Source organism: Plecotus auritus, assembly GCF_963455305.1.
Source record: "Plecotus auritus genome assembly, chromosome: 9".
Lineage (NCBI taxonomy): Eukaryota > Metazoa > Chordata > Mammalia > Chiroptera > Vespertilionidae > Plecotus > Plecotus auritus.
The window spans coordinates 20,400,288-20,413,769 of NC_137783.1; the positions used below are offsets into that span (position 1 = coordinate 20,400,288).

Consider the following 13,482-nt stretch of genomic DNA (forward strand, 5'->3'; position numbering starts at 1 on the left):
TCGACAGTGTGGCTCAAATTCACAAAAATTCTTTACAGGTTTAAATGTTTATGTTAACAACACAAAACAACTGAAAGCAGAGATTCAAACATATCAGTAACACCCATGCTCATAGCAGCATTATTCATAACTAGAGGCCCGGTGCATGAAATTCGTGCAGGGGGGGGGGTGGGGGTTGTCCCTCAGCCCAGCCTGCACCCTCTCCAATCTGGAAACCCCTCGAGGGATGTCCGACTGCCCGTTTAAGCCCAATCCCACTAAACGGGCAGTCGGACATCCCTATCACAATCCAGGACTGCTGGCTCCCAACTGCTCGCCAGCCTGTCTTCCTGATTGCCCCTAACCACTTCTGCCTGCCAGCCTGATCACCCCCTAACCACTCCCCTGCCAGCCTGATTGATGCCTAACTGCTCCCCTGCCAGCCTGTTTGCCCCTAACTACCCTCCCCTTCAGGCCTGGTCACCCCTAACTGCCCTCTCCTGCAGGCCTGGTCACCCCTAACTGCCCTCCCCTGCAGGCCTGTTCCCCCCCAACTACTCTCCCCTGCAAGCCTGGGTCCCTTTCAATTGCCTTTCCCTGCAGGCCTGGTCGCCCCCAACTTCCCTCCTCTGCCGGCTTGGTCACCCTAACTGCCCTCCCCTGCAGGCTTGATCGCCCCCAACTGCCCTCCCTTGCAGGCCTGGTCCCTCCCAACTACCCTCCCCTGCTGGCCTGATTGCCCACAACTGCCCTCCCTTGCTGGCCATCTTGTGGTGGCCATCTTGTGTTCACATGGGGGCAGGATCTTTGAACAGCCATCTTGTGTTGGAGTGATGGTCAATCTGCATATTACTCTTTTATTAGATAGGATAGAGGTCTGGTGCACAGGTGGGGGCCAGCTGGTTTGCCCTGAAGGGTGTCCCGGATCAGGGTAGGGGTTCCCTTGAGGTGTGGGGCGGCCTGGGCGAGGGGCCTGTGGTGGTTTGCAGGCCGGCCACGCCCCCTGGCGACCCAAGCGAAGGCCCTGGTATCTGGGGTTTATTTATCTTCTACAATTGAAACTTTGTAGCCTGGAGTGGAGCCAAGCCTTCTGCTTGCTCCGAGGTGGCAGCCATTTCTGTTGGGATTTATGTATCTTCTATCATTGAAACTTTGTAGCTTTGAGTGGAGGCCTAGGCCCACAAGGACAGGCGGAAAGCTTGGCTTCCTCCATTGCCAGGGAAACCCAAGCCTCCCTCCTGCTCTCTGTGGCCATGGCCATCTTGGTTGGGTTTATTTGCATATTTGCTCCTGATTGGCTGTTGGGGGTGACTTGTGGGTGTAGTGGAGGTAAGGTCAAATTGCATATTACTCTTTTATTAGATAGGATAGCTAAAAGGTGAAAACAGATGTGGGATAAACAAAGTGTGGAATATTATTCTAACTTAAAAAGAAAGGATATTCTGACACATGTTACAACATGGATGAAACTTGAGGACATTATGCCAAGGGAAATAAGCCAGTCACAAGAGGACAAATACTGTATGATTTCACTTATATGACGGATCTGACAGTAAGTAGCATGATGGTGTCAGGAACTGGGGGAGAGAGGAATGAGGAGTTAGTGTTTAATGAGGAGTCAGTTTAGGAAGATGAAAAAGTTCTGGAGATGGATGGTGGTAATGGTTGTACAACAGTGTGAACGTACATAATGCCACAGAACCATACACTTAAAATGATAAAGTTTATGGTATATATATTTTATCACAATTAGCTAAGTAAAGTAGGGAACTGAATGATAATGGGATGGCCTGTGACAGGGTTGATCGCAATTGTAAAAAGTTGTCTATCTCTCAGGGACAAGTGAATTTATCTGTGTCCCTATTGCCTAACAAAGGAAAGGAGAGATGATAAACCGGTGAGATTTTTGAGACAGAGGTTTATCTCTGTTATGCATACACAGTAATAGACTTCTTGCATTCCTAAGAATCTCCTATGTAGATATCAGAAACTTAAGGCACAGAAATTCAAGCAAGCGTGACTTCGTGGCCATTTAATACACAGAGGAACTCACCAGTTCTCGCATTCTGTTATTCCTTGCTTTTAGATTCTCAACGATGTCCTGGGAGACTTCTCTCAGGGAAAAACGGGACAGAAGCGAACGCCACGTGTGGCGACGGTGATAAAGGAAGCTGCCCGCGGGTATCACAGCGGATAGCACCGCCGACGCGAATGGAACTGGCCTTCTCCAAACAGAATTGTGACTTTTTTAGGTCGGAGGTGGGTGTGGGGTGAAGGAACTGCAAGGGAGAGGAACTTGCTATTAACCGGAGCTGCGCGAAGGACTGCCGCCCCGCGAGCAGAGGGCGCCCGGGTCGCACTAGCCGGGTCCGTCTCCCCGGGTGGAGGTCCCCGGAGCACCGCCCCTTTACGTCACCGGTGGGCGGGGCCTGGGGGCGGGCCCGGGCGAAGTGTGTTGCCTCGGGCCCCACGAGGCGGAAGCCTGGGCGGGGGGCGGGGCGGCCGCTCTGAGTCACATTGGATGACCCGCCCGCCGCTTCCAGGGGCGGAGGTGACAGCGGCCCCGGACGGGCGGCAGCAATAGCCGGCGGCACCGAGGGATCGCGGGACGGCGGAGAGCAGGTCAGGGGCCGGGCGGGGCTGGGCGGGAAGCCCTGGTCCTTGTCTGGGGGCCGCGGGCACAGGGCACCCGCGCCCTGAGGGACTGCCGCGCGGCGCGGCCCGGCCTGCGCCGCCCCTTCCCCGCGGCGGCCGCTGCCGGGGCCAGCGCGCCCTTGGGCGGTGGGGCTCCGGGCCCTCCTTGGCGCCCTCAGGTCCACGATCAGCTCGGGTCCTGTGAGGTCCCGGGGAGCTGGAGGGGCTGGGTGGCCTGCAGTCGGGGGGATGCGGACGTGGGCTTTCTAAATGGTGTCTAGCAAGCCCAGGGCTCCTTTCCCTGCACCGCCCTGCCACTCCGGCGATGAGGCGGAATTTGAAAGCTGGAAAAGAATTCAGCCTTCGCCCAGCCTCCTTATTTTACAGATGGAGACATTCTTCTGCATGCCCGGAGTCACATCCAGTCGATATAGGAGTTAATGAATCTGGGTCAGGGAGGCTGGGAGGGGTGATTTCTAAAGCAGGAGTAAGACCTGTTGGGCTAGAGGTGCTAGTTTGGTCACGGGGGGTTTGCAGTTACTGTCAGACACCTGCGTTCTTGCCACAGGTACTGATGTCCACCAGGCATCAGTTTCTCAAAGCACATAACTCTGAAAAGGGTGACGATGCTGGCAGTTGAATGAAAAAATATTGGGGTTGCGAACAGGCTTAGGTCTACTGCAAATTAGGCGCTGTGGAGAATACTTGGGGTATAGAGTTAAATTTTAAATGCAAGAGAGACCCACTCCACTTTAAAAGCAATCTCATGATCTTTGATATGTAATAATGTAGGATACATTAATCTGTAATGTCGGTAACTTGTCTCTCGGTGTGTTTTACAGTAAGAAGGGCATTGTGTATTGAAACTTTTCATGATTGTATATGGCAAGCCATTGGTAGCACTAATATTTAGAGTTTGAGCATACTTTAGCCTTAACTGTTAGCGTAGCTGAGTTACAGGGGGCGAGTAGGACTGATTAATCCATAACTGTATTTTGCAAGACTGACGTACCTGTCAGCATACAGGCATGATTTCTCTGAGTTAGTGCTGTATTTATTACTCGCAACATTAATAGACTCCATGTGGTAGGCAAGTTAATCTCCTAGTACCCATTTTTTCTCTAAATTATTGAATTAAAGGATCTCTAAGCCCCCCTTCCATCTCTAAAGTTCCCTGATTTTACGTGTTAATTTGAAACATGTCCCTCATTGTGACAACAAAAAGTTTCAAGAAAACAGGTTTAACATTCTGCACGATGCATAGCGAATGTTCAAGTTCATTATTTTTCTCAACCCTCCCAGTTACTTTATCAGTGTTGGGCTAACATAAGCGAAAAGTGACTTTTCCAATTACAGATCCTGCAGTGTTAAATTCACTTACACTCGGAGGCGAGATCGGAGTGCTTTGTGTATGGTAGAGAAGAGCTAAAGTCGGACCTGAGAGTGGGGCCTGTGCGTGCTCAGATATCTTCTGCAATAGGATGAGAACATTCTGCCTCAGAAAATGTGATAAGATGCCTTTTCAACAGTGTTCGTATTATGTGTATTTTCAGCTGAGATATAACAATCTTTGTAGATAGTCTGTCCGAATGTGTACACGTTACTTATTTTGTCTTGCAGCTCCAAACGCAGTCTTCCCTGCCTCCTGTTTCTTCTTTTCTGGCTCCTTTCTTCTGAGTTCCCCTCTCACCTGCAGAGACCCTTGTCACATTCCTTTCACCCACATGGCAATATTCACAGCACTGACTGAGTTACATTACATTTTCTCCACTCAAAGGATGGAAGTCGTCATTCTTGAGTCACCCTAGATGCCCTAGAAACTAATGATGGTTATTCATTTTTAGAACAGAGTGCAAGGCACCAGGAGGCTCTGGTTCAGGTAGGCAGTGTTTAGATTCTGATCTTCCCTCTGCCAATAACAGTTATTTATTTCTGCCTCAGAGGGAAATCCTTTCTGCAGAATGCACAAAGTCCTTATTACTCTCAACCTTCCCAGGCACTTTATCCATTTTGTGCTAAAATAATCGAAAAGTGATTTTTTAAAAATTACAGATACTTCCGTGTTAAATTTTTTATGGAAACTTTTAAAAAATGATAAACACAATTAAAACAGAATGCAAATGGAGGCTTACATACCTATTGTCAAGTATAAGGCTTGAATTATTTTTTAGGTTTATTATTCTGTCATTTCCTAAAGTCATTTAATTACTGACACCATAGCATTATTACCAGATTATCTGCTCTGAAATTTTCAAGTGTGCTTGGTCTTCAGCTAAAGCATCCTTAAAATTCATTCAGAATACTTGCAAAAAGTTTAACATCAATTAATATTAAATATTTTTTTATTATTCTTAGCTCAGGAAGACATTTCAACAGACTAATTTTCAAGATTGGATTACTTAGTCTTGTTGGTCAGCAGTTAATTATGAGATAATTAACTCTCACCCCTGGAAAGGTAAAAAGGTCTAAAGTTGCAGCCATAAAATCAGATTATTACAACAGCTCTATAATGAAAGAGCCAGTAAATAAACCAAGGTCTTAACTTTTGGTTGTATGCTTTATCCTCGCTGCTCTAAAAGTCAGCCATAGGAGGAGGTAAAATAGACATAGGGCAATGAAAGTGTATTATTTCATTTATAGATTTGTAGGGTTTTCTAACATGAAGGATATGACCAAGAACCCAGGCAGCACCGTGGAGCATACAGGGCATTGTGCCAGGAAGTTCGAAGGCCTGGGTTTTGCTCCTGATTTGTTCATTCATTCACCGAATAGTCACTGAGCACCTGTATGTGCCAGACAGTGTTCCAGGTGCTAGGGATACAGCTGTGAATGAAACAGACAAAACCCTGCCCTCATGCAATAGACATTCTAGTGGAGTGGAGGCAGACTGTAAACAACTATGTGAACAGATAGAAGGTCACATAATTACAAGTATAATAGAGAACTTCAAAGAGGTCTAACTTCGAAAGGGTGTGTGTGTGTCAGGGGGCGGGGGGGCAGGGTTACTTTTTATACAAAGAGGTTAGAGAAGGCCTCTACTAAGATCATTTTTGATCTATGACTTGAAGGTAAACCAGGGAGAGAGCAGGGGGCAGAGGGATGAGCAAGTTCCAAGCTCCGAAAGCAGGCGCCTGTTTGGCATGTGTGAGAGACTGTGAGGTTATGGAGGCCAGGCAGTGTCAATGTGGGTGAGGGGTGAGTGGCAGCAGAGGAGAGGCGGTGGGAGTGGGAAGGGGCACGTCATTGTAGGCCATTGAAGGACTTTGGCTTTTACTCTGAGTGAGGGGGAAGCAAGCCATTAGAGGGTTTTGAACAAAGGCACTCATGATGACTTAAGTTTTAACAGGATCACTCCAGCTGCTGGGCAAGAATAGACAGAAGGGGTCAAGGGACTACCCTTTCATACTAGCTGTGTGACCCTAAACCAGACTCCATTTTTATGATTCTTAGTAGTATGGAACATTTCCATGGGGAGCCAGAGGATTGTATGCGAAGAGGATCTAAAATTAAAGAGCTTCAAATGACCTGAAAACGTGACACTGCTGACACACCTGTAGCTGAATCACTGCAAATCAAGAGGTAATCAGGTCTTTCCAGTCAGGTTGTCAGGTCATGAGAACAAAAAACACTCGTGAATATTCTCTGCTGATCCCTTTAGTACCCTGCTGATCCCTGAATTTTTCCCTTCCTGCTTGAAAAAGGATGAAAAGCTGTTACTCATCAACAGAGCTGGCAACCACAGTAGCTTTTGTTGTTGGGAAAGCTGGAAATTTGGGGGAAGGAAACAATTCTAATTTTCTATTTATCATAGGTCATTTGAATTGTTTTTTAACATGCAAGGAGCCCAGAAGATTTATTTTGTTTTTAATTCATCTTAACCTCTTCCCATTCACCTTGTGCTTCATAGGTACTTATTCTAATGAATTTAATGTGGGTTTTTTTTTGTCGCTCATTTTCTGTTGGAGTTGCTATCTGTGTTGTTGCCTTTTGCTTGTAGAAGTAATTTTATAATATAGATAATCACTGTCACATATAGACTTTGCAGATATCTTCTCATTGGTCACCTATTAATTTTGCCTTTGTTATCCTTTGATCAAGAAAAATTCCTTAATTTTGATATCATCATATAAATAAATTCTTTGTTTTATGTTTGTCGACTTTTGTTTAAGAAGCCCCTCCCAACCCCATAGCTATATCTTTAATTCATCTAGAGCCCACCTTGCATGTGATGTTAGATAGTGATCCAGCCTCTATTTAATGAACCTTTCCTTCCCACTCCCCCCCCCACCCCCCCGCCAATAACATCTCCAAAAAGTCCACGCTTTCCTGCATTGAATTGTGGTACCCTCTTTCTCATATGGTGTCCATGGATATACTGGTCTGTCTCTAGGGCTCTGTTCTGTTCCATGAATCTGTCAGGTTTTGCTCCATATTTTTTATTGTTCTGTTTTTATTACAGTGATTTAGTAATATGTCCTCATGACTAGCACAGCAAGTGCCCTGTTTCATATTTAAGTTTACTTAGCTCTCCTGGAATAAATGATTTGTTTCATATAATTTTCCCGTATAATATTTGGAATAAGTTTATCAGGTTCTTCCAAAATTATATTTTTGAGGATTTTTTTTATTGGGATTACATTGAATTTATAAATTATTTAAGAGAGGCTTGACATCTTTCTGATATTAACATAGTTCCTCCAAGAGCATGTAATGTGTGTTTCTTTTTTTCAGGTCAACTTTTAAAAATAATTTTTGTTTCATTGGAAAAGACTTAAAACTAACAGAAAAGTTCTAAGATTAGTACAAAGAGCTTCTGTATATTCCTCATCTAGACTCACCAATGTTAGCATTTTGCCATATTTGCTTTATTACTCCCTTTCCACATTTCTATGCTTTTTTTTTTTCTTGGCCCGTTTGAGTTAGTTGCAGACATGTTCCTTTATCCCTAAATACTTCATCAGCTCATTTTTAAGTTCTTTATTAGAACTTTAAGGTTTTCACTATAAAGGTCTAGAAGGATATTCTTGGTTAAGTTAATTTCTAAACAATTCATAATTTTGTTGCCATTTTGAATCATGTCTCAGAGGATGCTTGCCAAAATCCCAAGCCTATGCCAAGGTTAAGTTTCAAGCAAAAGACGATTAATAAGTCTTCATTATTTCTGAACCCTATATATAAGTTTATGGTAAACATCTCATGATTCCAGTATAAGTTTATTTCACCATTAAATCAGCTTTTCATCCTGTTGTTAAGAGTAAAAATTTAAATAGCTGGTGTGAAGAATGAGAGAGAGAGAGCCATATTCAGCATCATAACTATAGTCGTCAGCATGATTTAAATATAAGATATGCAAGGCTATAGTTTTCTTCCTCTGTGGATCAGTCTCTACTCTGGGTATAAATCTAACCTAAGTATATTTCACAAAATATTGAATAGTTCAACAGGTAGTTCTTCAGCAATCATAATTGTTAGGGTGTTGAGCAATTGATTCTCATGGCCATCTTTTGGTCATCTCTCAAGTATCTATATGGTTGGGTGGTTTTTTCCTAATTGTGAAAATTATACATTTTCATTATAGAAATTTGCAAAATATAGAGAAACAAATATTTACTCTTGCCTTTTAGCACCAATCCCCATTTAAACATTGTTTCTCTGTCTCTCTCTCTCTGATCCCTGTGTGTGTGTGTGTGTGTGTGTGTGTGTGTGTGTGTGTGTGTGTGTGCTGGGAGGACATGTTTGTGGAAGGGGAGAATGCACTTAAAATTGGGCTACATAATTTATATCACCCTCCTTTTTCAGGGTTAGGCCATTAACTCTTGTTTGCCTTGCTTTGAGTGATCCTCTGGGAAAAAACACACAAAACAATAAGAAAGATAGCATTAGTTTATAGGAGTTGGGTAATAGCTTGCTAATTACTTGGCAATTCCCAACAGGCTATGCCTGAGGGAGCCACTGTGCATAAAGGCTCCAGGCTCATCGTGACAGCATGGACCAATCATGACATAAATGCCAACAAACCACAGACTATGGCAGGGGAGGAGGTGGGGAGGAGAAATCTATTTGGTATCACTTTGCTTCAGTTCAGTTAGTGCCTTCCTTCTTTAGACCACATTTGCTTTCATTTTTCAGAAAAAGAGTATGGAGAAAAGAGTTGAATTTATTTATTTATTTATTTATTTACTCTGAAATAAACCCAACCATTGTCTTGTTTCCCTGATCACCTTTGCTAGTGTGATGAGTGGTGAGGGAGAGTGGTGATAGAGGACAGTGGCAGAATTCCAAAGTTAATAATTCCATCAGCTGGTAGATTCAATATCAAACTGCCCTCCCCTCTGCACTCTCCACCCTTCACCTTGTTATGTTTCGATCATTTTGCAGGAACGCCTGTCAATTTCCAAAACGCACTTGTCTGCCTGCCCCTCCCCTCAAGAGAAAAGTTCTTCAGGGGAAGGAATCTTTATGTTATTCCCTGATGGCTCTTAAGCACCATGAGCTGTGCCTGGCACACAGTGTGCCCTCCACAAATGGATCCATAAAACAAATCAACCATTAAAGAGGCAGCACCATGATACAGAGAAGGGAAATCTAAGGGAGGGGTTGGAAAGAAAGTTCTCGTAGCCTCCTTGAAATACATGGGTTCAATAAGCTAGTAGAATCCTCATTTCCACATTGACCTTGTAAGCATAACTGTCAACCCAGCCACTGGCCTCATTTCTCTACATCTGTTTTAGCCGCTCAGTCTATGGTTTCTGAAAGTGGTGTGCGAGTGTATGTTGCTGACAAGCATGTGGTGGGAGTAGGGCCCAGGAGAATAATCGGTGCTGACGTTTTGGCCATGGGTTCTAGGCCCAGCACACATTGCATTGTTCTGATGAGGTGATTCTCTTAGGATAAATGATGTGCCCCATCAGCAGAAAAAGTCGCAATGGATGTGCCGAGCTGTGCTGAACTCCCTAGCCTCACGCCCTATGTCCTCCCCCTTTCTGGTTTATTCTTTCCTCCCATTCCCAGCAGTGCAGACATCTTTTGGCTTTTCTGTCATTTCTGGATCTGGTTCAGGATTGTCATGATGAACAGCCATGCCATGTGTACCCGGTCACTTTATTACAAAGCAAGGCCTCAGGTCATCCATGGCACTGTATAGGGCGCTAAAAAAAATAAGGCTGCCACAAATACACCATAATGCTATCCGGTATAGACTATTATTGGATTGCTTTAATTTCTTACTCTGTGGCCGGACACTTGTTACCCAACAGTTCCCCCAACAAATCTTAAACTCTGCTGTCTGGCCCTTAACTCTGATCCAAATCTACCATATATTCAAATTTACTTCCCTGTCTCCACTTTTTCTCTAATTAGATGGATCTCTTTTTCTTTCCTACAGCAATAATGATAGCAATAAGTATATTATGAATTATAATTATGAGTATTTCTTTTTTCCATTTTACTGGGTTTCATTGAAAAATGGATAAAAAATATTAAGACAAATATCCATGTACCCAACACTCAACTTAAGATCTATAAAACTGAGTTGGTTTCTGTATTCTACCTCCCATTCCCCTTTTGTAGACTCTGGTTCTAATGACTTAAAGGAAAAAAAAGATTCCCTTTTATTTACATCCAACAACAATACCATGATTGTCACCTCAAAAAGGGAGCAGTCATTAATGTAATCAAGAATCTAGTTAATGTTCAAAATTTCCCCATTCACCTCAATTTTTTAAAAACAATTTATTTGTTTGAATTGGGATCCAAGAAACGTGCACACCTTGCATTCAGTTTATGTGTTTCTTAAGTAGCTTTTAATTGATAAGTTCCCTTTCCTTCCTTTTTAATTTGAATGTTTTGATTACAAAACATTTGTTGAAGAAACTGGGCCTTTGTTCCCACATTCTGGAATTTTTAAATTGGCTTTTGACAAAGCTTTCTTGACCTATGGTGAGTTAACTGTCGATCATTATAGGAGGTTCCAAGTTATTCAGCTTCCATAAATAGAAAGGATGTGCTGACCCACATAGCTTGGTCTGGCTCAGAGGTCATTTCTGAGGAGTCTTCCAAAATGTCCTAGGTGTTAGGAATGAGATCAACAGCAGACCATCTCTATTTAAAAACATTTGCCTCTGAAGAAATTTTATAACTTTTATTTGGCAAGGCATTCTTTATTCCCTTGTGTTAGGGCAGAGAGTTGAGGAGTGAGTGAGTAGTCTGGTTTTCTTCTTTTAGACAGCATTTGTTGCTTTAAGGATTGCAGGGCTCAGTGCCAGAACCTCCTTGGGATATTATTGTCTTACAGTTAGATCTGCTTATCAGGAAACAGAATCCCTGGAGGGTCAGGTAAGAGGAGAATGAGTTTACATTAAAACCAGACTTTTGTTAGTGCTTGTTGGGGTCCTGTATAATTCAGCAGCTAGCTGGACTGTGGAGCATCATACTAATACATATGTTTTTTTAACCCATAATTTGTATTAACTGTTCTTTTTGCTGCCTCTATGTATATGTTGTTCAGTCATTATAATATTTGGACCACTGTAGACATGAAGAGAATCAGTTTCCTTTTTTTTTTTTTAGTCTTGTTGCCTTGACCTGTTAGTCAAATATGATAGTTCTGCAGGGTAGTGACTCAATATTAAAGTAAAAAGAAAAAAAAATTGTTGCTTGGATTTACTTTTTAGTGATTTACAAATTAAAATATTATTATTATTCACAATAAAAGTATTAACTAGAGGTGATTTGCTGGTATATTATTCTTCCTTGCAGTGATCCGTTAATAATAAAAATAGGCACTTCTTATTCATATCCAATCACAGGTAGGAACAACACACACATGAGATAATATGTTTGAAAAGCAATCTGTAGATATAATTGTGTTGTATTATAAAGCTGTGCCCGCAGAGAACTGCCAGGGTTTGGGGGAGGCTAGAGCTTCAGGTGTGTGGTAGGGGGAGAGTGTTCAGGAATGAGGCAGGGACCAGGCCATGATGAGCTTTGCATGGTCTGCAAAGGTTGTGAGACTTTGTATGTGAAAAGGGATCCTAGTTGCAGCGTGGAGCAGAGGGAGATGAGACTGGTAGGTAACTTGCCATTTAGGACGCTATCACAGTAGTCCCAAAGAAAAGATGGCTAGCGTCTCAAGTAGAACACTGCCAATCTCAAACTGGTAATTTTCAGGCCCCAGAGAACAATTTTTAAAAGACCAGTGCACTTAAGGGATATAACAGTAGTGCCACTAGTTTTCCCAGAAGTACGGGATAATTCTTTTTAGGAGGGTACATCAGTTAATTTCGTATCCCTCTTCTATCCCTGGAAGGCATTTGGCAAAGGTTTTCTTGGACCCGAATGCCAGGATCCCATTTGTAAACTGCTGCCAAATCGTTGTGGGTCTGTTGTGAATACGCAGCTCATTCAGGGCTTTGAGTAGAGGGGGATGTCAATTGCTTTGTCCTTGTGTCCAGTAACCACAGAATTACTTTACTCCCCCTTCCTCTCAAGAAGACAATGGCAGTTTTGAGCAGTTTGCCCCACCCAGAAGTTGCTGCCTCATCTGTACTATTTTATGTTATAATCGGTCTGGGTGATGATGACAGTCTTCCTCCTCCTTCCTCCTTCCTCCTCCTCCTCCTCCTCCTCCTCCTGCTCCTCCTGCTCCTGCTCCTCCTGCTCCTCCTCCTCTTACATTGTCATCAGACCTTTCTCGTAACCAACCTTTACTGAGTGCTTACTGTTTGCCAGGAACTGTATTAAATGTTTCACTGACATTATCTAATTTAATCCTCATAACTGTCCATGAAGTAAATTACTATCATTTTCTTCAGTTTACAGATAAAGAAAAGAAGGTTCAGAGGGTTTAAGTAACTTGCCCAAGGTCACTTAGCTTGAGAAAAGGCAGACAGCAACTGTACCTAATTCTCTCTGACTTTAGAGTCTGAGCTCTTAACTGTTATGAATATAGTTATTACTTAATATAACTTAATAGCAAATACGATTTCTCTTTTTAAGTTTGCCCTTTATGTATTCCTGCCCAGTGAAAGTCCATATAATCAAACACTGTATTATCTTCCCCCTATTCCCAGCTTATAGCCAGTATAAAACACAAGTGTAGAACATTTTTAAAAACATTAAGTACAGCCGAAACCGGTTTGGCTCAGTGGATAGAGCGTCGGCCTGTGAACTGAAGGGTCCCGGGTTCGATTCCGGTCAAGGGCATGTACCTTGGTTGCGGGCACATCCCCAGTGGGAGGTGTGCAGGAGGCAGCTGATCGATGTTTCTCTCCCATCGATGTTTCTAGCTCTCTATCCCTCTCCCTTCCTCTCTGTAAAATATCAATAAAATATATTTAAAAAAAACAAAACCAAAAAAAAAACATTAAGTACAGGAAAACTTCACAGGGTGGGGGCGGGGGTATAGAATAGATAACCTATTTAGATTTCTAGCTTTTTTCCAAGGCAAAATACTTATGTGTGCCTTCACTGTTTTGCTTGAAGTATAGCTATTTCTGAAACAGATACTCATTTAAAAAAATTGATATAATTCACATAACATAAAAGTTACCCTTTTAAAGTATATGATTGAGCGTTTTTTTAGTATATTCACAAAGTTGTGCAATCACCACCACTGATTCTAGAACATTTGCATTCCCCTGAAAGGAAACCCATACTCACTAGTGGTCATTCCCCCTTTCCCCATCCTGAGATGTTCATTTTCAAACCTATTATATACCAAAACCCATCCCAAAGCTATGAAAAATATTTTGAGACTATCTACAATCCCCCCTCTGTTTAATACAACACCTGTGAATAGTTTAGTATGGGTAAGGTACTGTTCTTTTTTTTTTTTTTTTTTTTTAATTCCTACCCAGGGATATTTCTTTC

At 42.7% G+C, this 13,482-nt stretch overlaps 1 protein-coding gene across 1 annotated transcript in view; it reads left to right on the forward strand.

Annotated features, from left to right (window-relative positions):
- Window positions 1-2,495: 2,495 nt before the first annotated feature.
- DNMBP (dynamin binding protein) overlaps window positions 2,496-13,482 on the forward strand; it is a gene marked incomplete at its 5' end in the record, with an annotated part of 95,390 nt that continues 84,403 nt past the window's right edge. The window contains one exon of the mRNA XM_080640062.1: window positions 2,496-2,601. The remainder of the gene's footprint in view (window positions 2,602-13,482) is intronic.